The following is a 23,985-nucleotide window of genomic DNA, read 5'->3' on the forward strand; positions in this document are numbered from 1 at the left end:
TCCAAAGTCCACGCTCTTTCAACAAGCCCGTGCAGCCTCTCAGTCTGGCAGCGAGATAAGCTTTGTACACAAATAGCTGTGATCCAAGGTAGAAAGTGATAAGTGCCAAACAGGGACGATAAAGGCTCTGGGAGGGCGGGGGCTTGTCTGTTTCCAGGGGGGGGAGGTTAGAGGTCAGGACAGGCTTCTGAGAGTGGGTGACGATTGAGTGCTGCCTCAAAGGTAGACAGGCCAAGTGGGGAGACTTTCCAGTTGGAGGGGCCAGTGAGAGCCAAGACGGGGTTCACTGTGTCCACCGTACCTAGCCAGCACAGTCTCTGATGTGTCATAGAGGACTTAGAAATATATGTGAAAGGAAAGTAGGTTAAGGAGGGCAGAAGGGAGGGCGGACATACTTTCTCCTCACCTGGCCCAGGAACTTACCCTCTCACAGGAAGATAGAGTCAATTTCTCCAATTCTCTGAAGGGCTTCATGGGGCCGAGGGTCCCCCCTTGTTCAATAACATCCCAGAGAAGTAGGTAGGACTTCCAGGCTGGAGGTCCTGAAAATTAGGTGTTTTGCTCAATACCAGGAAGAAATTCCCAGCAAGTAAAGCTGGACAGGACTTCTCCAGGGGTGGGGCAGTGGTGTGTTAGAGTCTCCTCACACTGGCTCACAGAGCTGATTATTAAATTTTCAGGAACTGTGTGAGCGGTTGATGTTAGGATGACAGCTTGAAATTTATACCATGGAACTCGGCAAATGCTACAAATCAAGTTTTCACCCACTTTGGAGAGCCAGATATTAAACATTTACTGGCACACCACGGGGCAGTATCTACTCTATGAGGGAGCAAGCACCCATTCCCAAGAAGATGCAAGTAGACACAGTCACCTTCTAGGAAGAATGAGGCCCAGGGGTTCTACCTTAGTGAGGCGCTCAGATTAGATGACTTCAGGAGCCCCTTTCTGGCTCTGAGAGCCTATGAAATGTCAGGCTTAAGAAAAAAATTAACCAGGGTAATCATTCAGGAAATCATTAACCACTTGACTCACAGGCTGGGAGTAGGGCAGGGACCTGAAAAAACGTGTGAGGACCACATGCTTGCAGATTTCACAGGTGGAAAACCTCTATCAACCTCACACCGAGCATTAGGGGCAACACTAGAACTGGAACCTGTCTCCCAGCCAGGGCTCCTTCTGGTGCACATTTGAGCTGGGCTGGTGTGGACAGGGCAGTTTTCCTGCAGTTTGGTATCTGTCTCCTCCACCAGAATATAAGCTCTGCGACAGCATGAACCACATCTATTTTCTTCACTTTTGGATCCCAAGTGCCTAGTTTCATGCCTGGTACATTGCAAGTATTCAATAAACATTTGTTGAAGGAATCAATGTGTCTGGGATTCTGTCTCCTGGCAGCAGCTGGAGAGCTGGAAATGCCATCCTCTGAGACCATTACCACTTGGGGCCCCACTCCTGCACAGTGACACAGAATCAAGAGACCAACTCTGCCTTTTTCTTATGACCTTGGCCAAACCACTGGAACTCTCAGTTTATTCCTCTGCAAAGTGGGTTGTGTAATCTCTGTCTGCCTCTTGAGGCTGCTGTGGCACCCAAGTGAGACATAAAGTTCTTTTTATAAACTCTAAAGTGCTGTATCCATAGGAGGAAGTGGGGAGCTCAGAAAGCTGGCTTTGATGGCAGGGACAAGCACAGGTGTTCTAGTGGACACTGGATGGTGGCCAGGCTGCTGCTTTCTTAGGGCTTGTTTGGGGTAATCTGGGCCTGACTAGCAGGAGGTGCAAAGATTCTAAAGGGACAGGGAGGGGAGGATGAAATATAGCCAGGGAGAGTTTGGGGAACCCTTTTCCTCTTAAGACTAAGTCCTTGGATCAGAAAGAGCAGGTGAACCAGTTATTTTAAGTCATTCCTCTGATTCTGTAGAACTGTTCATTGTCCGCCCCTGATCCCCAGGCTTCACCACCACAAACTGCCTTAATGGGTCAGCTTGGACTGGTACTTGCCAAGTCAGGTGGGGATGGGATGGAAATTCCTGGTATGTTCTGAAATCAAACTAGTGTTCCAAGTGATTCCATGGAGTCGGGATTTCTGCCACTCTCACAGACAGGCATCCGAAGGCCCCTCCTGGGATGGTGGAAGGACAGGTTGGCAGGGAGGGAGGCCTAGTTTGCTCCAGGCTGTGTGGGTCAATGAAGAAGGAAAGCAAGGGGTAGTGGTACTCCTATAGCCTTCTGAAGGGGCGTCTGATTTTTGCAAACGGGGTGAGGGCAGTGGGAGGCTCAGAACTGGGGCCAGGGAGGCAGGTGGAGAGGGTACCCATGGAGGGGCTGCAGTGTCAGCCTGGGACCCCAGTGGAAAGCAAAATAGAAAGGCCTTGTGTCAGCAGCCAGGCCCCTGGGCGGCCCGGCTCTCAGCTCCATTCTGTTAGGCAGGATTCTAGTTGGCACCAGCTGCAGTCAGGAACAATGCCTGGATTTCTTTCTTTCTTCTTCTTTTTTAAAAAATTTAATAGAGGGGAGAGGACCAGAGCCACTCATTGAGCAGCTCAGTATCATGGAGGCATCTGGGACCATGTGTCCTTAAAAAAAAAAAGCACAGATGCAGGAGCCCCACAGCTGACTGCAAGGTGCAAGATGACATGTCACATTGAGATCTTGGGGTCTCAACCCCGCTGCTGCCTCACACTTGCTGTGTGACCTTGGGCAGGTCCGTTCTGTTCCCCATAGCCTCCAGCAGAGCTTGCCATCCAGAAACTACTGAATGCCGACTCCTCTCCTTCCTCCAAACTCTTAGAGTGGTATTTGGCATGGATAGTACTTCCTGATTGCCTATGAGCTCCTGGAGGGCTGGGTCTGGTTCATCCTTGTATGAACGCTGAATCTCCCACTGCACTTGAGCATCTGTCAGTCATTCAGGTGCTATGCTGAGTGATGGAATAGAGCATTGAGTTATCCTACTCCTGCAGTCTTGGGGCGGGGGGCGGGGGTGGAGATGGGAGCACATCAAAATAACCTCCCCAACTGGTGATTCTGGGCAAATAAAACTCCTGCCTCAGTTTTCTCATCTGTAAAATAAAGTTACTACTACTATTAATCAGCTCATGTGAAGATTAAAGGAGTTCATGCGTAGGAAATATTCATAAATGGCACATAGTAAGAGCTTAATAAGTAAATGCTATGATGACAATGATGCTGGAGGCTGAGACAGCAGCATATGGAGGTTGAGACCAAGTAGACAACACATCTGCTAGAGTTATCAGGGTAGACTTCCAAGCAGGTGGCTGTAGATGTGGCTTTGAAGGCTGAGAGGGGTGTGTCCCAGGAGGCAGGAAGAATATGAGGAGGTAAGAACATATATGTCTATAAGGCTGGCAATCTGTAAGCCACCCAGAATGGCTACACGCCAGGGTCAGGGCAAGAGGAGATGAGCCTTGAGGCCAGAAGACAGCTGTCCAGGTGAGGAGGGGAGATGCTGAGACTATGAGAGATTCTCTCACCCCTACTCCAGTGCCAGAGAGGAGGGACTTGCCCTCAGGGTGTAGGATCTGTCAAGACAGAGGAACAAGGTTTGAACCTCCTCTGGCTAACTTGTCTCAGACTTCCCCCAGCAGTGTTGGACATACTGGGTCCCAGGTCGCTCTTCTGGCAGCCCTGGTTCAGGGGAGAGGGTGCTGGATGAGGAAACCTGGTTCTTGTTCCAACTCTGGCACTTCCCAGCTGTGTGGCCATGGAAAAGCCACCACATCCCTTCGGGGCTCAGTTTACTCACCCATAAAAGGGCTACTGTGAGGCTCAGAGGGTGAGAAGTGCCCCATGAAGCAAGGCATTAAGGTCATTCCCTAGTCACAGTCCTGGACAACTTCTGTGTTTTCCTGTTCCCAGCTGGCCAGGGGCCCTCTGAGAGCCCTCCCCAAAGCAGGGCCCCTCTCAAATCCTGAAGCGCACTATAGTTCAGTCCAAGGATTGAAGGTTCAGACCTACAGAATCATAGTACAATCAGAAGCAAAAGTGCCATTGGACATCTCCTGTGTGTCCCATATTCTCTCACTTGGCAGATGGAGAAATAGAAGCACAGAGTGAATCCATGATGTGCTCAAGCCGCACAGCAAGTCAGGCAGTGGTGGGCTGGGACCAACGGTGTCCTCGGTCCCAAGGCATGCTCTCAGTCTACTCTCTGGGACCTCCCTTTGGAAGAAGGGGGTGATGGCTGAGCTGGGTCTGGGACCACAGGGCAGAGTGCTATGACGGAAACAGAATATAGCAAGTTTGGTGAAAGGACCTGGGAAAGTTGAGGCCAGGAGACTGGGAAAGTGCGGCCTTAAAGAATGGAGGGGCAATGTGATTGGGCTCCAGAGAGCAAGCAGACCAGGGCAGCTTGATATGCTGAAGGGCACATCTGCTCTTGGCTGAACCTGATCACCCACCCTGAGTGGCACAGGCCTCTGAGATGGGCAGCGATCACATGTATGTCTCCTGGATCCACCAAGTTAACCTCACTGCCATGGGAGTCCCCAGTCATTCCCTGGCAAGTGACTGAGGGTCTTTACTCCATCTCAAAGTACTCAGGTCAGCTTGTCTGAGATGAAGGCAAGTCCCCATTCTCAACCCTAAGACCCAGCCCAGATCTGGCCTCACCCACTGAATAGCTGTGAGATCCTGGGCAGGTCACTTAACCTCTCTGAACCTCTTTCTTCAGGAGGAAATTACACTTTCTGGCTCTGGGAGAGGACGAACAAGAGAATATTTCCAAAGTGCCTGGTATACAGCAACCATTCAATAAACGTGACTTTCCTTCTGCCTTTCAGTCCCCTGGCTCCCTTTTGGGGAGTGAGGGATAGAGAGCGGAAACAGAGGGGCAGTCCTGGAGAGGTAGCAATCCACCCCAACTTGTGCCAATCCTCTGCTGCCAGCCCACTGAGGGCCCCCAGGCCGAGGAGGTTGTACTCACCACATACTGCACAGGTCCTCTGCTTTGCTCCAGGACCTAAAGCTTCCTATTGCTGCCGACTTCCTGACTCCCTGCTCCCAGGGACCAGGCCTAATCAATGGCCAGATTCCCCACTGATGGCTCCCAGAACACAAGGAAGTTAATAGCACTTGAGTCTGCTCTGTGACGGTGGGTGTGGGCTAAGCCCTGCATTGGTGCCTACAGGCGGGCTCCATGTAGCATGCCCCCTCCTGATGGGCACTGAATTTGCCTCTGGAGTCAGGTGATTTATGGGTCTACACTGGCTGAGTGGGACTCATCTTCCAGCTCTCAGTGGTTGGGAAGTGAAAGCACTTTCCTTTCTGCTCCACCCTGACTTTAAGGTCCACAGAGGCCAAGGCTGAGAGGGTAGAGGCTCAGGACACACAGTCCCCAAAGAAGCCTGACCATAGACCTTGCCCTTGGTTTACAGAAGCCTGGAGAGGGCTAGCAATTTGCCTAGGGCCACACAGAGAATCTGTGAATGAGGATGCAGAGCTGGGGCTAAGAGGCCAGCAGGACACTTAATGAAAGCCTGAGTTCTAATCCTGATTGACCTTGGGCAAGTTACTCACAGTGTAGTCTTCTCTGAAGTGGGATGGTATTAGCACCTAACTCCGGGCAGTGTGAAAATTCAATAAGCTAATGCTCAGAGGCCCTAACCATAGTACTCAGCACATAGTAAGTACTAAATAAGTCATAGCTTCTTTCAAGACCCCACAGGAATCCAACTTGCCTTGCTATTCCCCTGAAAGATGAGTAGAGACAGAAATGGCCCAAGTACCAAGGATTGGAGCCCAGGGTCTCCAGGAAGCTTGGGCCCAGGTGAGATTTCTCTGACTAGCTGCCATCAAGTGCCAAGTTTGTCCAGCTGGAAAGAGCTGAAATTCCCCCCAGACTCCATGCTACAGAGAGTTGGGCATGCTTTGTGTACTGGCTCCTCTACCCTCTTGAGTGGCTTCCTAGTTTTCAGAGGTAAGGGGAACTAGGTGGGGGTGGGGGGGTCCTCTTGACAGGAGCTTTTGAACATGAGTGGCCACCCCCAAGGTCACGTGTATCCACTACTTCCTGGCAGTGGTGAGCCTTGTTACTCACTGAGAAATGTTCAGAGGACTTAGCATTCTGACCTAGGTGGTCATCAAGGCAGCAGGAACTGGTCTAGTTCTTGGTCGAAGCTGGATTCTTGCCCTCCGGGTCCTTAAACATCAGAAACTTTACTCTGAGGTTTTGGACCTCGGTGGGTGGCGGGCGGGGGGGGGAGGGGGTGGCTTTGTAGCTGCTGCAATGCTATGGATTGCTGGGGGGAGGGACAGCTGTGGCTCCAGCCACCATTCAGCAAGCTGAATTCCAACTTGAATTCCTTCCAGCCTTGGGTCAGGCTGTTAAGGGTTTCTCAGGTTGCCCCCCATGTCCCCACTTAGGAACCTGGGCCATCCAGAGGCTGAGGGGGAAGGGCTCCCTCCCACAGGAATGTGCTGGGACCATGCCTTTCTGGTGTCCCTTGAGATCTGGAAGTGCTTTCATACCATCTACCCTCCCAAAGGATGTTCATCTGCCACCTGTGTGGGAGAAGTGTGATAACAGTCCATGTGACAGGTCAGAAGACTGAGGCTCAGAAAGGAGTAATTTCCCTCGCACTTAATGGCACAGGGAGGCAGAATTTCCCCCAGGGAAAATCAAGCAGGCGCCCGGCATCCCCACGCCAACCTCCCTCCCCGCCCTCCACCCCCATGCCTTCGTGGACCTGAGCCGCAGACCTCTGAGCCCTCAGGAATCCAGGCTGAGTTCGCTGGCTGTCAGACTAGTGTATCTCTGAGAATGAATTCAAGGCTGGCAAATTCATTTTGCCTCCTCTCCCTCGGTGGTTGAAGGAGTGATCTTGCTGGCCCTAAAGGAGTTCAAGACGAGGTCAGAAAAACCCTCTGAAAGATGTTTTAAAATGGGGGTGACAGTAGTAGTCCGGCCTGTTCCCCGCGTTGGCCCAAGGGTCTGCGCTGATCACTGCCCAAGAGGCCGGTGACGATCCGCGAGTCTGCGTGGCTTGTCCGCACTCCCAAGTGGGCCTCGTCAATCAGGCAGCGGCCATGGACGAGCCAGGATGTCTTCCGCTAGTCTCAGGCCCCCGGGGAGACCCCCGCCCCTGCTGCCTCCTGGTGTCCGCCCCTGGCGGTGTCATTGTTCTCTGACGTCACGCCTCGGTCCCGCCCCTCGACCCCCCTCCTTCCCCCCTCACCCCCCTCCTCCGGCTCCTGGCGCCCAAGACCCTGCTGCCTCCAAAGCCCCGGCCGAGCAGGGCTCCCCCCGCGTCCCGGCCGGGGCTGCGCCCCCTTGCGCTCTCCCCAACTTGCCTTTGTTATTCCAGCTCCCTTCCTCGCCTCGCCTCTGACACCGCGGCGGACTGCAAAATACGGAGCTCGGAGCCACCGCCACACCTGGGATCCGCAGCGGGCGCCGGGCTGAAGCCTCCCCTCGCCCGTGTGGGGAGGGGAGCGCGTGCTGGAGCACATGCGCGCGCGCGCGCGCGCGCGTCTGTGCTGCGGGAGCGCTGATTATGATTTGGGACTGAGGGTGCTGCACATCATAGCGGTGGGCTTGAGAAAGGGGTGTGGAAAAGGAAGGGAAGAGGACATGTGTTTGTATGTGTACGTGAACGTGAGAATTTAGTGCACAGGGTAATGTTTCGTGTTTTGTTTTTGAGTGTATGTGGGGTTGTACAACGATATGTGTGTGCGTGTGCAATTGCATGCCTCTTTGAGTGTGCCTGCTATGGCCGTGTACACGCATATCTGTGAGGCAAGTATACGTGTTTGTGTGCGTGTGCGTGTGCGCGTGTGGAAGCGTGTTTGTAGTACTGAGTGTGGGAGCAAATGTGTATGCTGTTTGTGTAGGAGTTTCCGTGTTAGTGGCAGTGGATGTGAGCCAAGGTGGGCGCGCACTTGGATACTCTCGGGGGTGGGTCTGCGAGGGGAACGCAGCGAGTGGGTGCACCCAACTGCGTCCTGTGTCTTCGCTCTCCGCAGCCCCTGGGGTAGTTTCCAGCTCTGGACTAAGGGGTCCGGACACTCCCACCCCGCCCGCGCGCTTTGGGCCCAGGGCAGTCCCCGCCGGGCCTTAGGGGATCCACGCACCTCTGGACGCGATGGGTGTCAGGGACAGACAATGTGCGCACCGCTCCTTCCCAGCCGTCGGGGTACCGCGCTCCAGCCTCCCCCAACATCGCCCTTGGTGGTGGTGGTGATGGGGTGTCTGCTTGCTCCGCCCTCCAGTCCTCAGACTTTGGGAAGAACCCTAAAGCTCTCTCCAAGGGGAAGGCTTTGGCGATCTGGTTAGCAACTCGCTCACCCCCAGTTCGGGTACCTGACCGCGTTTGCAGCGCGGAGTGCACTGCCGTCGGCGGCATGCGAGCGAGGAGCGGGGGCACTCCAGTGATCCGGGTGATTTTTAGACCCCTCCCCACTGTGGTCCCCTTCCTAGGCTCAGCATTTCTCTCCTACTCTAAACTTGATGGGTCAAAGGCGGAGGGAGCGGGGGCGGAGGTCAGGGAGTAGTGGAGGGAGAGGGGCAGAAGAAGCAGGTGCGGGGGAGGTGACACGCGAAACCCACTAGAGCCAGAGGGGGAAAGCTTGGAGAGGGCCCAGACGGAGAAGCGGAGAAGAAAGAGAGCAAAAGAAGGGAAAGGAAAGGCGAGGGAGAGAAACAGGAGAAAAAGAAGAGGAGAGAGAGGTGAGAGCGCAGAGAGCGCGCGAGCAGAGTGGATAAGACCGCTGGCGGCGGCGGCGGCGGCGGCGGCGGCGGCGCAGCGCTCCGCTCCGTCCGCGGTTCCGCACCGGCTTTTGCGGCCGGCCGGCGGCGCGGGGCCCTTTGGAAATAGAATAGCCAATGTAATCTGACACTTCAACTTGCTCGGCTCCGGGCGAGTTGATTCACTTACTCACCCCCTAACGCCGAGTTCCTTTTCACTGTCTGTGGACATTAAAAAAGCGAGCGGCGGCGGGCACCCGGGAGAGCAAGCGGCCGGGCAGCGGGCGGGCGAGCAGCGATCGGGAGGCTGAGCAAGCGAGCAGCGCCGGCGCAGCGCGGTGACCCCAGCCCGGATCTGCGAGGAGCAGGAGCCGGAGCGGAGTCGATCTCGGCGCCCTCGCAGCGCTCTTCCCGGCCCGAGCCGGCCCTGCCTGGTCGCGGCGGCGGCGGCAGCGGCGCGTCCTCCAGCGGCGGCAGCGGCGCTCGCAGCGCCTGGTAAGTTTGGGGCCAGACCTGGGAGCCCACTCGCCCCGGGCCTTCCTCCAGCTCCCCGTGGACTCTTGGGGTGCGAGCATGGGGCGCTGGGTGCTGGGGCTCTCCCCTTTAAGGGTGCGCGGGGGCCAGGAGAGTCGGGAGAGCGGCCGGCGACCGGGCTCCGCTGCGCTCCCCGTGGCGGCCGGGGGCCGAGGCCCAGGCTACTGGCGAACGCCGGGCTGCGCGAAGCGGTCTTGGGCTGCACGCGGGGGCCGGGTCTTGCTGGGTGTGCGGGGCGTGAGTGCGGTTGTGCGCGCGTGGATCTGGTGCCCTCCTCTTGCCGGTGCGCCTCTAGCCTCGTTTTGTACACCAGGGGCCGGGCAGAACCAAGATTCGGGGAGGCAGGGTGGGAAGGACCGGGCTAGGACCACCTCGGTCTCCCTCGCTTCCTTTGGGGAGACGCGAAGTTGTGCGCCTGTGTGTACGAGAACCGCCGCGGACGGCGCTGGATTTCGGGGTGGCAAGGGGTGGTGGTGTTAAGTTGTGCATCTGAATTTTCAGGAAAACACACACTTTTGTAAATGGGAGGTGGGGGCGCGGTTAAGTTGTTTGTGTGTGAATTGCCCGGGGATACGCGGCGCTTGGTGTGAGCGGGGAACGCCAAGGTGTGTGTGTAGGGGCTTCCTGTAGGTCTTTAGAAGCCGAAGGGGCTTTAAAGGCAATGCCTGGACGGGGCTGCCCCGGCCAAGAGGGGAGCCCGGAGGGAAGATGTGCGTGTGCGCGCGCGCGCGTTGCAAATACGAAAGTAATTTCCCCGTGTTCTTTCTTCCTCTTCATCTCCGGCGGCGGCGGCCCCGGGGGAGTGGGAGGCCGGCAGGGGCGGAGGTTGGGGGGCCTGGCTGGGGCTGGAGCTGGGGTGGGGGGGTGGGCTCTGGGAGCTTGTTTCACATTCCTGGCGTCTAGGCTGGGGAGAAAACAGTGGGGAGCGCGGCCTCGACGTCTGGGGCGCAAGCAGCGGGCGCACGTCGCCCCCTCGCCAGGGACATCTGTCCAGGAAGCCATCCTGGCGGGGAGAGGGCGCGGTGCGGAGGGCAGGCTCCCCGCCCCGGAGCAGCGGGGGCGCGGACGAGGGGCTGCGGCTTTCCCGGCTATTGTGCGCCAGCAGATTTTCACGGGAGACTGCCCCGGAGCCGCTGGAGAAGGCTGGGAGCCGGCCTCAGCCCGGGGTTTAAAAGACACTTCAGGAATGTAAACAACCCGGGCGGGAGCGCGCCAGGGCAGCCGGCCCATGCCCCCCACCCCTTCCCGGGGGACAGCCCGATGGCGGGGCCGCCTGACCCTGCCCCTCTACCTGCAGCAAACTTTTTCTTCCTCTGCTTCCCTTCCCATCTCGCCCCTCTGGCGGGGCACAGAGCGAGTGCCTCTCTCCGGGCGCAGACCGAGGGTGTCTGGCACCCGGTGCGGGACCCCAGAGGCCTGGCGGCCTGGCCACAGCTTGGGTGTCCGGAGTCCTGGCTGCGTCTGCCTGGGAGCCGCCAGCTTCCTGGGCAGGCAGTGCCGGAGTAATCGGGGCTCCGAGAGCCTACTCGCTTCCCTCACTCCCTCCTTTCCTCCCTCCCGCTGCTCCCCCCCACCACCCCGCCCGCTCTCCCCCTTCTCCTCTCCCCTGACTGCTTTTCCAATGCCCTGACATGAGGGAGGAAGATTTAACTTGGCAGCCCAAACAAATGTTCTCTTAGAGGTCCTCCAAGAAGCTGGCGACTGGGCTGGCAGGGTGAGGGCATTGCTCCGCCAGCATTTCCCCCGCTCCCTGCTCTGCCATGGTCATTTGGAGCCCCCTGGGTAGATAGCCCAGGGCTTGGAAGAGTAGGGCTCAACTCCACAGATTTAAAAGGGCAATGGGAAGCCACCTATGGAAGCCCCCGGCTTGGCACTGGGCAGGAGCCACCTGGAGCTGCCTTCTGGTGCCAAGGGTTTTCTGGAGCACTTTTCTTGAGCAACAGTTTGTCTCCCTGCAACCGGGGAAAGGGCCTGGTGGACCAGAAGGCTAACCAGTGCAGTCTCCTCCTCCCTGTGGGTGTGAAGACAGGCTGGTTACACAGGGCAGGGCAGGAGGCCAGAGGCTGTTCCCAGAGGTGTCTGGGTTTGCTTATTTTTGTTTTTTTTGAAGGTGGAGATAAAGAAGCAGGCGCTGTGGCTGCAGAATGGGCAGCTTGGCTGGTGATGAACTCCGACTTGCCTTCCCTGGCATTTGTATGCTCCCAGGAGTTTAGAAGAGAGAGCGGGCCCCTAACTTTCTTGGTCCTGGCTGCTTTTTGAGGGGGTCCAGATTGGGGAGAGTTCCTTGCCCCTCGCTTGCCCGCTTCCTGGCCTTGGTTTGTGAATGCCCCAAGCCTTGTGCTGATCTTTCTTTCTTCAAGTTGAGGATGTTGAAACACCAGCATCAAACAAAAGACACATTGAAAGCAATGTCTGCCACAGAGCACGTGTGACTTTGGGGCCAAGGGAATGCATTTGGAAAGAGATGGTGTTTTCTTCTGACTTTTATGGTTTTGGTTGGGTTTTATTTTTCCCAAAAGGACAGAAGCATCTCCTTGTCCCAAGTCATGAGGTTATGAAATGCTGTATTCACATGTAAATCTCCACACTTTAGACTTCTGTAATTTGGTGGCAGTGACTGGGGGGGGTGGGGGGGGGTGGGCACAGTAGGGAGATTTCATAACTTTTAAATGGTTTTTGGATTGAGTTTTGAGGCATTCAGGGTATGGCTCACAGAGAAGAGTTGGGAATAAGAGTTGCTGGACTTTATGGGAAACTTTGATAACTAGCCTTGCTTATGCAGAAGGGGATTGCTGGCTTCTTTGTGGGGACAAAATGTCCCTTTTTCCTCCTCAGGAAAGAAGGAAGGCAGATCTTCCTTCCTTTCACAGCCAGGAGCAAAGTAAAGAAAGGTCCAGAGACTTTGGGCACATAACCAAGGTTTCTCTCTTTCTATTTCTCTCTCTCTCCCTCTCTCTCTCTGTCTCTCTCTCTCTGTCTCTCTCTGTCTCTCTGTCTCTGTCTCTCTCTCCCCTGGTGACAGTCACCCAACAGTAACTCCATTCCTGGCCCTCAGAGATGTGCCCGAACTGGACAGGTGTCCACTGTCAATTCATCCTGGAAAATTGCTGAGGGAAGGACTCAACTGAGAAGAGCTGCAGACTTCACTTTTTTCCGATTGACAGAGATGGGAGGTGGATAAAGAAGGAAGACACTTTGAGGCCTGCTGTGTCCTGAGAGTTTTGTCACAAGAGTGCCCATGTGTGAAGCCATCAATACTGAGTTATCTGGCCGCAGCCAGGGTCCAACAAGCAGCTGTGACCCCAGCCTCAGGGAGAGACATTGCTGTAAGAAATTAGGGCACCAACAAGTTAATTTCTAGAAGCTTCTCTGGGCACTCTGTCACGGAACCAGGAAGCAGGGCCTGCCAGGCAGTGACTGAGTTCCATACGTTTTCATTCATAACTTTGCCCCTGAGGGCCCTTGCCTGGCTCCTATCACTACCTCATCTTTATGAGGTTCCTTAGGTTTTGTGTGGACAACAAAGGCCGGACTGCCGTAATTACTTTGGACACTGCTGCAGCCTTCTCTGGTGACTACTCTGACCTCTCAGCAGGACACGGTGGCCCATGCCTGGGAGGAGGGGTCTCTTTGTCCCTAGAGCCCCTGAGGGTGGAGGGATACAGAGCCTGACTGGGCTGTGAGCTCCAGGGGTGATTCTGAGGTTTGGCCTTGCCCTCAGGGAGGATGAAGGGAGGCTCGGAAAACCAGGCACAGGCACAGGCTTTGGGAGAAGAGTCCAGAAATCCATTGTGATTATGTGGGTCTTCTCATTACCTGAGGATATGGGGGAGAGGTGTCAGAAGGCTGTAGCTGGCTGACCGCTTTGGGTCAGTAGCTTCACTCTGCTAGGCTTCAGTCTCCTCATCTGTAAAAAGGGTTCCACCTACCCACTTGGTTGCTGTGAAGATCAGGCAGATGTTGTCATGAGAGCCCTGTCCTTTAAAGGCCTGGCAGGCTCTGGGCACAAAATGGATTGAGCACAAAGGGATTAAAATGGAGGTGCTAGAAGCATTTTTCAAAAGCTGCTCTCTCATCTAAGCCTACACCCTAACAGCTCATTGTCCTGCCTTGGTTTGCATGCCCCCCATGACAGGGTGCTCACCACCTATGGGCAGCCTCTGCCTTCAGTGGACATCTCTGGCTGTTAGCATGTTCTACTGCATGGCATACCTTCTGAAAATCAAGCCCTGACCCTCTTTATGGTCTTGAGGTGCTGGGGGTCCTCTAGACCATAGACTCATTCTTTCCTGAATGAGCGTAGGTTCACGACCAGTGCCCAGGTGGTCCATACTGACATGGAATGTGGGGGATACCCTTCTAGTGGCTGCTTCCAGCCCTTATTGGGAGTGACCTATGGGGAGTGGGCAAGGGTCCACTTGAGGGGCTCACTGTTGTCTTTGTGTGCCGGGTTTGCCTTTTGGCTCTTTCTCTCCTTGGATTGTATATAAGGAGAAGGAAGGAGACACATAACAGGTGGTGAGTTTGGGTCCAGGGCCCAGCGTTGATGCCGCAGATATTTCCTGAGAGTCCACAGTGTGAGGACCGTGGCCTGTGAGAGACCCAGAAATGTGTAAGGCAGTTCTGTTCCTTAGGCGTTTACAGTCCAGTCAGGATAGGATGATCAGTTTAAATCAATAATTAACCACCAGCAGCTGCCTGCTTGCTATGGGGCACATGATAACCACTGCCCCTCACCTTTGTGTGGTACTTGATGGATTTGGAAGCAGTTTCCAACTTTTTTTTAAAACTCCAATAATAACAGTGTAAGCCAGCTACCATTTGGAATTACACCCATTTAACAGAGAAGAAAACTGAGGTTCACAGATGTGAAATGATTGTGGCTAAGCCAGGACTCAACCTCAATCCTTAGAGATGCCAGCACTCTTCTGCCGCCCTCCCAGTCTATCATTCAGACAGGAACATGGGTGCAGAAGTTGTTGTGGACCTCAAGAATGAGGATGAAGGCTAGAAGTTGATGAGGAGCTATGCTCAGGAAGGGTCACAGATTGTCTTTGCCTGTCCGGTCCCACCTTCGACTTTTGGCAGCACATGTCCCACACCTTCCAGCACCTGTGTCCCTGAGCTTGTTCTGAGCCCCAAGTCTTGCTATGACTTCCTGGGCTTACATGTTTGTGCATGGGCCTTCGCCCCTATCCCTGGCGCTAGAGCAAGAAGCAGAGATGTTTCTAGGCCCCAGGTTCCTGTGCCACCCAAGGCTCTTCCCTGGGCTGTGATGGTTTCTATAGATACAGACATTGACTCAGCCTGCCCCTCCTCTGGCTGAGTCAGTCCTCAGGCTGTGTGGGGTGGCGTCTCTGTGCAGGCCCTTGGGTTCTTTCCGCCTCCTGACACAGCCTGCCTGCTGCCCACAACCTGCGCCTGGTTTTCTGAAGCTCATCTGAGCACCACCCCAGGACAAGGCTGCAGCTGGTAGGGTCCAGAGCAGGGAGCAGCTGGGCAGGCTGAGCTGGCACCTCCCCAGGAAGCCTGGCCCAGCCTGGCACACCTGCACAGGTAATGACTGTAGCCTGGGAGGGCCTCAAACCCCGCCTGTCAGGCCCAGCTGCCAGGGTTACTGCAGGATCGTGCTGGGGGAGGCCAGGGTGTCTGAGCTAATTAGATTTCTTAGATTTCAATGCGCCCCTAATCCTGTTAGCCTAGCTGTAATTGTAACCACTTGAAGGTTTCAGCCATGGCAGGCTGTTAAGGACAGACGGTGTGGGGACTCCATTCTGCCCCAGCCCCAGCTTAGACAGCCGGCTGGGGACCGGGGACTCCCTTCCCAGGTCTCCAGGGTTGGGGCCTGAGTGATGATGGTAGGTGGCGTGCTTTTCTGTAGAATCTTAGCATCATGGACTGTCCGAGCAGGCATTTGCCTTAGATAATCATCATCTCCAACCCTTCACTGGACATATGGGGAAACCGAAGCCTTAGGAGGGGCAGGGCCTCGATGACTGGTAGTGACAGGATGTCAGGGACTTGCTATGGTCTGACTTTATGATCTTTGTCCCTGGAGACCTCAGGGCATTTCTGAAATCGCCCAAGGCTAGTGAACCATCCAGACATGTATTCCCTCAGAAATAGAGGCTGGGGGCTTCATTTGTCCTTAAGCCTGCTCTCCAGTTGGCATTACCTATCCTCTCTCTCACTCGCATGCTTGCGCTCTCTCGCGCGCGCGCGCTCTCTCACGCACGCGCGCGCGCGCGCGAATTCTGGACCCCCACAGGATGCCAACGTCTGCTGGCCGGGGTTTCAGGTGAGGACAGATGCCTACCTCTCCCAGGGCTCCCACACATGGGGGCTTTCTCCCTCCTTTGCCGCCAGTCTTTCCCAGATTCTTGATCTCTTGGAGGGTCCAGTTCAACGCAGATGATCACTCTGCCGGAAAATGGTAAAAGCTATTCTGATTGGGGGCGGGGGGCGCTGTTAAAATACAATCTCTTTGTACTTTCAGCGGCTCTTCCAAAATTATGTTCTGGTGTCTGACTTAAATGGAAACTGTACCCACTCCCATCCTTTCTACTCCAGTCTCATTTCCCAGCAACCCCACAGAGGCTGACACTTGCAGGGAAGGGGGAGGATGGCTTTTAGGACCCCTGCCTGGGAGGGTCCCACCCAACAGTCTCATCCTGTTCTCCTCTCTGCTCTGAGCAGCAGAGCGACATGTTTGAAGCCTTCCACTCCGTCCCTGGCTCTGTGTTTTGCATCCGTATGTACTATAGAATTGGGGGACCACAGGGGTTACCTAGTCTGACCAATCTTTTTCTAGCCCAACAAACCCAGCTATTGAAAGAAACATTTGGCCATATTCAAGGGTGACAGTGAATTAGTGACAGAGCCAGGCCTGGAACGCCATCTCTCCAGCCCTTTAGTTCATTAAATATTTATTGAGCATGTACTTTAGGCCAGGAGCAGCCCTGTTGGCCACCCTTCAGAGCTCATAAATAAATGCTGTTCCGTCTTTGGCTTGGGAAATTCCCGCTGAACCTGGTGGGGACGGGGACAGGGCTCATTTCTGAGCTCTAAGGGTAAGGAATAAGAATGAGACATTTTCAGCAGTACTCCCAGATCTATGCAGCATTAGAGCTCCAACCCAGCAGCGTATTTTTTGAAAGGTAATAGTAGGACTGTTGCGTTGCAGATTTGAGGGAAGTAAAACTGAAACCCTCTAGGGAGGGTACAGTTTCTCGTCTGCACAGGCCTGTTTAGTCCAAAAGGTGGGTGGCTTCTTCCGCCTGACCCTCACCCCCAGCCAGCCTTCCACATGCTGTCTTTTGTCATTTGCAGGGCTAATGGCCCCTGCTGCCTTGTTCCTGCTATCACTTCTTCTGTGGATGGAAAAGCTGGGAGCAAGCCCTCCTTCTCCACCCTTGGAACAAGTCACCTGCATCAGACCTAGGTGACAGCATGTGAAGAAGAGCCAGCAGGCTCAGGTCAGGACAAGGGAGGAAATGCCAGGTGCTTGGACCTTCCCTGGTCTGCTGGCTCTTGCCCAGATTCCCACCCTACTCCCTGGTGTATTTGACTGAGGTTGAGAAATAAAGCAGATGGCTTAGACCGGCCAACAACCTGGCTAAGGGACAAATGGGGCACAGAGACCTATCGAAAGGGTCCTGAAACCCTTACTTGGCATTTGCAAGTGGGGAGGGCCCTTTAAGACTCTCTATCCAAACTTCTTGTTTTGCTGGTGGGGAAACCCAAAGCCTAGAGAGGTGAAGGGACTGGCTACAGGTCACCCAGGTGCCTCACCAAGCGGGCCTGAGTGGTCTGGGTGAGGAGGGGTAGAGTTTTCTATTGATGTTGTGCTTTGGGACTCCTGCTTTTGTTGACATCTTTAAAACAACTTGCCAAAGTCTACCGTAAATATCACACTAGCCAGAATTTCTTGGGTAACTAATTTGTTTTAGGCTCTTAGACTGCCTAGTTTCAACCCTCAGGTCCATCCTTTGTGATCTCTGTGACTTTGGGCAAGTTATGTTTAAGTTCTCCAACTTTGGTCTCTACGTCTGCAAAACAGGCTTACTAATAACATAAAAATAACATACTACCTTCTCCATAGGTTGAGAAGATAGAGCACAGACAATGCCTGGCACATAGTAGAAACTGGAAAAACAGTAGCCTCAGTCATTGTTATGACCATTGCTCACACAATGACTGGTGCAGCTAGCTGTTAGTATTCCTTTACCTCCAACTTACAGATGAGGAAGCTCAGGTCAGACGAATTGCCCAAGACCACCTTGATACCTCAGAACCAACCAAAGCCAGTCCTGGGATCCAGGTTTCCTGAGTCCCAGACCCTGCCGTGATCCAGAGTCTTCCTTTTGTAGCAGGAAGGGCTGGTGGGTCACCTCTGAGAGCCTCCCCTGCACTTGCCCCGTGATAACCCAAGTTCATTTTAGTTCAACCTACCCTTAAATCCTATTTCTCTTAAAGAAGTATTCAAAAGGTAAAGATTTGCATCTGGTTTCCTGCCTCAGAACCTCACTTTCCTCATCTGTAAGCTGAGGCTAGTGATAATAATACCTCTTTCTCAGGCTCTTCCTTTATGGAGCAGAAGAGAGCATGGAAGGGACCGGGCCTTGTCACTGTAAACTATTGTACAGAATTGCTGTGAGCAGTAACTGATTATGGGCCCTTAGGCTGGCTGCACACCTCTCTGGGCATCAGTTTTCTCATATGAAAATCATGAGCTGGTACCACCTCAAGGTTTCCCAAAGTGGGTTCTCAGCAACACAGGTCCACAAAAGATAACAGATCACACCTTCCCTCTCTTAGGTAATTGCCAACCCTTTATTTCACTGAGCATTTCCCAAATTATAGGACACTCCTCCCACCTCCTTTTTTAAATGAAAAATAACTATTGGAGATTCATCTGTAGCATCTGGGGAAATACCAGGCTAGATGGTCCTTTTCAGCTCTGGCATCCGTAGTGCTATCCAATGGATGGTTCCCCTGCCTAAGACCACCTTTCTAGGGGAGACCGCTTATGCTAGGAAGGACAAGGATAATTTCCATGTGGACAGAAATATTTCCTAGCCTGCTTTTTGGCAGTTCTACCTGACTTCTACCCGCCTCCAGCCTGCGGGTCTCTGTCACTTTCTCTGGCCTCCTTTTCTTTTACTGTTACCAGACCACAAATCTTTTTGTGGTTGGGCAGTCCCGAAAGCAAGGCCAGCTTGACAGAGGGCTGGGACCTCTGCCGTGTCCCTAGAGTTGGTCCTCAAAGACTTGCTGGCTGTTAGAGCAAGAAGGGCCTTGAACCTGGCCTGCAGAGGCCATGAGCCCCTGAACCTGTGTGCACACCTTTGCAAGCATGTATTTTTCTGGAGATGGTCCACGGTTTTATTCAGATCCTTCAATCAATTTGGATGCCTGAAAGCAGTGTAAGAACCTTGGCTTTCATTCAAGAGTCTAAAATTACTCTGGCCCTTGAGTGGAAGAGGACTGTTGAGTTGTTTTTCTCCACCTCCTGCCCACAAACCCTTCCATTCCAACTCATTTGTGTCACCTCCTGAGCCATGGAGGCACTGTGTTTGTAACTCCTGCTTCTAATCCAGATGTGTACTAGTGAGGAAACTGAGGCCAAGGGAGGGGAAAGGACCTGACCAAGGGGTCCTATCAGTGGTAGGCCCCTGGGACATAAGACCTGGCACAGGGGCTGGGGTAGCTCCAGGGGATGGCCTCCTGTGCTGGTGACCTCACAGGTGAGACCATTTGGTCTCGTACTCCGCGAGATATACCAAAGCATCAGGATAAAGCCTCCCCAGAAAGAGCTAAGTAAGGATTAGGATGAAGGGAGGAAGTTCTCGTCCACTCCCTCTTTTAGAAAGTCAGGACAGGATTGGTTTAGGGCTGACCTTCTCTGGGTCAGGAGGCCAATTTCAAACCTGTTTATCCTGCTCTCGTTAATGTTTTTTTCCTCCCGGGCCATGGGGCCCGCTGGCATTTACACACAGAGGAGCACTCGATAGTGGTGGTATGATAGTGGTGGTACGAATCAGTTGTGAGCCCTTAGCTGGGGTGGGGGTGGGGGGGCGGGCGCGTCATGCTGTTGTCAGTGGGGAGAGGCAGGCTGGGGTCCTGGGGAGAGCACTGGACCGAGCTGGGTTTCCATGCTGACAGGCCCACTGTGTGACTGTGGATGAGTCACTTCACCTCCCTGGCTCTCAGTCCTCATGAACCTGACTTTCTGGCATTCTGAGGAGTGGGCTTTGTGGCTCACAGGGAGTAGGTCCGGGGACTCCTTGGCCATCAGCCTCCCTGCCTGGTTCGCTCAGCTCCCCTGAGCTCCAGGATCCCCTTTTGCTTGTGATCCTAGAAAAACAAAGGAAATCTCAGGTGTGATTTCTTGCCTGGTGTTTGGTGTTGGGGCTGTGGCTGTGAAACGAGCTTCCTTGAAGCTGTGAGTTCAGCATTGATTTATTTCCTGCAAAAGGACAGTGATTCCTCCCACCTGAGCCTGGTTGAAACCTTCATTTTTGCTTGTGCTTTGTCTGTAGGGATGATTCCTTTAGACAGAAGGAGTGGAACTGCTTTGGGGGTTAAAATCCTTGTGGGCCCCAGAATTCTCGGAGTTTTCTGCCTTGTGGATGGCTGCCCTCCTAGCCAACCCTCTAGGGGTGGCTGGGCCATTATGATACCAACTTCTCCTGCCCTTGCCCCCCACCTAGAGCTCCAGATACTACTATTTCTACTATTTTTATGGGACCTTTGATTCTCAAGACCACAAGGGAGCTTGGTGGCCACCTCATCTGTTACCTGTTACATAGCATCCCCGCAGAGCACCTTTCAGTGTGGGCCTGTGGGCCTGCATGCCTGCAGGGACAGGCTGCTCCCTGCCTCCCAGCAACCCCCTCCACCTAGGAAGTTCTGCCTTCTCTGGAGCCTGGAAGGATGCCTCCTCCTAGTTCTCATCTGAGGTCCACGTGGAATATGGTGATCTCGGATCTCGGGAATTCCCTTCCTTACTCTACATCAAGGATGTATCCCTGGAGGCCTCTCCTCTCTAGGCTGAGTCCAAGGCTGGAGCAGGCAGAGTAGGCTACCTGGAGAAGGCGGCCTTCTTCTATCCCCTTCTTATCTCTGCCTCTAAGAGCCTGAGCAGCTTGGAGACCTCAGGCCTGACCTGGAAACAGTTTAACCCAGGTCGTGAGACATAGAAGTAGGCTAGAAAGGTCCCAACAGTGGCCGTTGGGGTCCAAGGGAAAGAAAATGGCCTGGCATCTGCTCTTCAAGTAGGGTCCAACATGCCAGAGGGTTCGAAAAAGCCTGTCTTTATCTTCTTAGCCTCTCCCCACATTCTCACCTGCCACTGGAACTGGGGCCCCTAGCAGGGAGTGGAGCTAGGGGGCTGTGCTTAGTGCTCCCTCCCTGTCTGCCTCCACTCACCTCCTTACTGAGCCCCTCTCTGTCTGGCTCTGCTCCCTGCCACTCTGTCAGGGAGCATTCTGCCTCAGTGTCCTGAGGCCCAAAGACCTGGGGTGTCTGTAACGAGCACTGGATTTGGAGTCAGAACTGGTGGCACTGCCTCCCACTGCCAGTCTCCCCCGCGGCTGTTGCAGGAGTCGGTGGGGAGGGCCAGCGCCTTGCATGCTACGCAGTGTCCTGGTGGCAAGGAGTGTGATGTTTTATTACCGTGTGTAGTGATGATAATGTCAGCACAGAAAGGCCTTGGAAACCATCCAAGCCAACCCTCTCATTTAGCTTCTGAGTCTGACCCCAGAGGAGACAGAGCCCTCTCCAAGGTCACAGGGCAAATCTGTGGCAGAGCTGGAGCTAGAACCCAGGCATCCTGACCATTAGCCAGTGCCCAGCCCCCTACCCTGTCATTTGACAGAAACTCTTTGTTGGAGTGAAACACAAGGAAGCAAGTACCCCTATGGTGTGGCAATGGTCGTGGCTGGCCTGAAACTTACCATCTGCATCTCACAAAACTTTTTGGACCTTATGCCTCTGGCTGTGCTCACTGCAAGTGCTGGGCCCCGGGATGTTCCCTAGGGTCTGTCTGCATGAGACAACTGGCTCCCGCTGCCTGGGGCCCCGGCCCTATGACAGGGCACTCCCCTTTACCTCCAGGCTCAGACTAGGCTGCCCTGCACTCTGCCAGCTATCACCTTGGATGAAAACAGGGTCTCCAGGAGCCCACCCGAGACCTCTAGCCCAAGTGTCTGGCTGCAGGATGTTACCCTGGCCTGGGACTGTAGCTTGAATTTGTGGCCTTAGTTTCAACCTGGTATGACCCCTTCCAGGGCACTGAAGACCCAAAGGCACCCAGTCTGTTGGAGCAGGAAGGACCTGGGCAACCAATTTTTCTGATCCTTTTCTCATCCCCAGTTCCCTGATTAGGGAACTGAGGTCCAGAGTGGGAAGGAAGCTGCTGCAGAGCCAGCGTGACACCAGCTCCTGCTGCCCTACCAAGCGTAGCTTCCTTTCCATCCCATGATCCCTGAGGTTGATTCCTTGGGCTGCCCAGACCTAGCGTGTGTGGAACAGGGATACTGTGCAGAATAGTACCTGCTGCTTTCCCTTCAGCATTCCTCTGGGCCCTCAGGGCAGGCCTTGCTTCGCTTCCAGTCATTGGGGGCCGGTTCCCAGGGAGGGTAGCACATGTTTCCTGTAGGTAGGTCCTTGTGCTAGTATGAGAACAAAGTTTTATGTCTGGCCTGAAGCCCCTAGTGTTCTGCCACTGGGATCCTTCTGGGCTTCCTCTTGATCACCTCCCCAAGGAGGATGGATTACTTATTCATTCAAGTTTGTTGAGCACCTATTGTGTGCCAGGTACTATTCCAGGCCCTGAGGATACAGTGGTGAACTTGACAGAGGCCCTTTGTAGGTAAGATAGGCAATAAGTTCACAACTTAATGTGTGATGTCATGCTGAGTTATAAGAAGTGTTTCAAAGAAAAATAAATCAGGATAAATTCATATAGGGAGATGGGTAGGGGAATTGATCTTCTTTAGATGGAGTTATCAGGGCAGGCTTCTCTGAAGAGGCTACATTCGAGCAGACAGATACTTCAGGGAGGTAAGGGGGTGAACCTATGAACGTATGGGAGAAGAGCACTCCAGACAGAGGGCACAGCAAGTGCAAAGTCCTGGTGGCAGGAGCATACTTGTCATGCTCTAAGAAAGGCAGGGAGGCTAGTGTTTCTGGATGGAGGGAGAGAGGGAAGAAGATGGAAGAGGAAGTGAGCGACGTGATCAGGGACCAGGTCACAGAGGGCCTTATGGAGCATGGAAAGGGCTTCAGACTTCATTCTTAGTTCTCTGGAAGCCACCAGAGGATTTTAATTAAAGGACCGAGACTATCTGATATACCTTCTAAGAAGGTCCTTCTGGCTAGTGAACTGAGAATAGACTGTAGAGGACAAGGATGGAAACAAACAACCAGCTTGGCAGCTTTTATAGTAACTCAAATGAGGATGCTGGGGGCTTAGACCAGAGTGTCAGATCCTGGATATATTTTGAAGGTTGACCAAGGTTATGCCCAGAAGCCCATTGGGAGTGCAGGTCTACCTCTGCAAAGCAGACTGAGGAGTTGGGGTTAGAGAGCTGGCCCAGGTCTACAAGTTCCGTGGGTCAGAGCACTTTTCCTTTTATGCCTGTTACCTCCCATGTAGCCACAGCTACTCTGTCATAAGGTGTCCATTTAACAGTTGGAAAAATAGGAGCATAGTGAGGTGTTCCTCGCACCCTAATCTGTGCTTGTAGTTTTGCCTGTCTGCATTTGGTCTCTATTGTGCATCTCTTCCATTCATCTCCTACACTTTCACATCCTCTGCTCAATGCACTGTTTTCTAACAAGCTGCCACTCTCAAGCCCTGGGGCCTTTGCTTACAGTTCCTCCACCCCCACAACTCTATCTGGTTAACTCCTATGCATCCCTAAGAGCCCAGCTGCCACGGCTTGTACTCCCTTCCATGACACTCTCAGACTTTGGGGATTTCTTCCTCCACTGAAAAGTCCCTGGTTTCTTCTCTCTCTCCTGCCCTCCAGTGCCTGGGATCAACCGGAACTGAGGCTCAGTCTGTGCTTCCTTTCACACTCCCTCTTTCTTTCCACTCTGTGTCCTCACAGCCTGGCCCAGGGCTGGCACAGAGGAGAGAACAAAAACATTTAATGTATTCCTGGAGCAGTAGCTAGTTACTATGGAAACAAGGAAGTGTTGCAACCTCCCTAACTTTTGAGGTTGGGGTCACAGAGGGCAGCTCTGTCTTGTCCCCAGAGGATCAACCGAGGGTTCTTATTCATTCAAAGTCACCTTAAGCAGGTCCTTTGCCATCTCTAGTCCTCGATTTACTCGTTATAACATGGGGGGCTTTGGGATTGCTCGGATCTCTAAGGTAGTTTCCCTGTGTCTCTAATCCTTCTGCATAACCACAGGCAGGCCCTCTGTCCTCTTTGGGCCTCCATTTCCCCATTTTGTTCATCTCTCTTCTCCAACAAGGTAACTGCCTGAGTCAGGCGACTTCGGAGCCCCAGAGTTTCAGCAGCCAGGTGGCCTTTGATAACTACACTGGCATTCTTGTGACTTGCAAAGGCATAAGGAGGGAAGTCCAACTTCCCAGGGTGGCAGCAGGGTACTGAGTAGGAAGATGGGTTGGTGGGAAGAAGCCAGGCTAGCTCGCTTTGGTCTGAACCTGCACAGGCCCTTGGGTTTCTTCTTCTCACACCTTGAAGGTGGCCAGAGCCAGTGTTTGTCAGA

The 23,985-nt window shown here is 53.9% G+C and overlaps 1 protein-coding gene and 1 long non-coding RNA gene across 2 annotated transcripts in view; one reads left to right on the forward strand and one right to left on the reverse strand.

Moving 5' to 3' along the window:
- The window catches only part of LOC105288891, a 13,605-nt gene extending 6,489 nt beyond the window's left edge, over positions 1–7,116 (reverse strand). Inside the window, exons 1-2 of the long non-coding RNA XR_002779201.1 lie at positions 6,723–7,116; positions 424–542 (exon numbers count right to left, since the gene is read on the reverse strand). This is a non-coding gene — a long non-coding RNA (uncharacterized LOC105288891). The remainder of the gene's footprint in view (positions 1–423; positions 543–6,722) is intronic.
- A 1,748-nt stretch (positions 7,117–8,864) lies between these two features.
- Positions 8,865–23,985, forward strand: part of ZMIZ1 (zinc finger MIZ-type containing 1) — a 248,191-nt gene continuing 233,070 nt past the window's right edge. Inside the window, exon 1 of the mRNA XM_023527991.1 lies at positions 8,865–9,201. The gene's annotated coding sequence lies outside the window, so the exon portion shown is untranslated. The remainder of the gene's footprint in view (positions 9,202–23,985) is intronic.

Source organism: Pteropus vampyrus, unplaced genomic scaffold (assembly GCF_000151845.1).
Source record: "Pteropus vampyrus isolate Shadow unplaced genomic scaffold, Pvam_2.0 Scaffold20, whole genome shotgun sequence".
In the NCBI taxonomy this organism is placed as follows: Eukaryota; Metazoa; Chordata; class Mammalia; order Chiroptera; family Pteropodidae; genus Pteropus; species Pteropus vampyrus.